A 1,358-nucleotide genomic window follows, 5' to 3' on the forward strand; every position below is an offset into this window, starting at 1 on the left:
GAAGTGACGTCACGTGTCTTCTTCCTGAGTTATTTGGGGTTATTTTGTATTCCACGCTACACAAACCCACAAAGAAGAGACCAGACCGCAGAAACGGTGGAGAATCACTTTAGAAACAATAAATATTGGGTTAAAGTTGCAGGAAAGTTGCGGTGTTTTGGGCAAAGTTGCAAAAAGTTGCGATTTCACAGGGTTTGCTTGATTTTGCGTTAATAGTTGCGATCGCAACATCATGGAATCCTGTATTGCAAGTTACCTGCTAAGTGTTTATGTAAAAATTCATGCAACAATGCTATATTTGTTTATTAGTTTCTTTTTAATCCAAGATTAGACGATAGACCATTTACAGATGTAAGTCTGAACCTTTTACCTGCTGAGTCAGTGAAACGCCTTTTATCAAAGCAGGCTGTCAAACTGGTAATCTAACAAAAAAAAAACACGATATTTATAGATGGAATAACACTCTCCGAATTTGAATTAAGTACATGGCATGTGGCGACAACAACACCAAAGAAATGTCATTTTCCTATCAGAGCAAAGGGCCCTTTGTTAGCCTCTAGCTCATGCAAAGCTGACCACAGAGCCAACTTTAGAAACACACAGGAAGCCCAACATGAAGCAAGTGTCTGACTGCTGCTTGCATAGGTTTGTGAAGAACCTGATGACCAGTGGAGGGGGAAAAAATGGCTTTCGAGTCTCTGTGCTAAGCTAAGCCAGCTGGTTTGTACTCCTCTCCCGAGAGAACAGCTTTAAGAAATGTTTTCATACATAACAAGGAAGTGAATAAACCCAGTCTTTAAAGTACCAGCAGTAAAAGTAACACGCACAAGGGTTGCTTTCACTCGTTAATGATTGATTATTATTGCCCACTGCCGAAGACGAGAATGTTTTTGTCCGTGTGTCTGTACCGTTTGCAAAATATCTCACGATTCACTCAAGAGATTTTAACGAAACTTTCAAGAAGTAGTCATTGCGACTGATTAACTTTTAGACTCAACCAATTCAGTCAGCAACAGTGTCTGTATTATGGCAATAAGAAGAAACATAGCTTTGATTAAAAAAATGAAAATTTAAATAAGAAAATTAACTCTTAAATCAGGGGGGTCAAACTCAGTGACGCAAGGGGGCCAATGTTAAAAATTTGGTCCAAGCCAAGGGCCGATCACAATCAATATTTGTTAAAAATTACATAAATTAATTAGTTTTAGATGTATTATGTCAAATCATTCATATAGAAATATCAATGACCTTTTCCCAGTTACAGATTATACAGAATTTAGAGCAAACAGACTTTAATGAACACAGACAAATAGATCAAACTTCAAAAAGCTCATCATTAGCTGTCATTTCTTACGCCT

The 1,358-nt window shown here is 37.6% G+C and overlaps 1 protein-coding gene across 1 annotated transcript in view; it reads right to left on the reverse strand.

Annotated features, from left to right (window-relative positions):
- Nucleotides 1–1,358, reverse strand: part of pik3cg (phosphatidylinositol-4,5-bisphosphate 3-kinase, catalytic subunit gamma) — a 16,316-nt gene that overhangs the window by 9,151 nt on the left and 5,807 nt on the right.

The sequence above is a fragment of the Kryptolebias marmoratus genome, linkage group LG1 (genome assembly GCF_001649575.2).
Source record: "Kryptolebias marmoratus isolate JLee-2015 linkage group LG1, ASM164957v2, whole genome shotgun sequence".
In the NCBI taxonomy this organism is placed as follows: domain Eukaryota; kingdom Metazoa; phylum Chordata; class Actinopteri; order Cyprinodontiformes; family Rivulidae; genus Kryptolebias; species Kryptolebias marmoratus.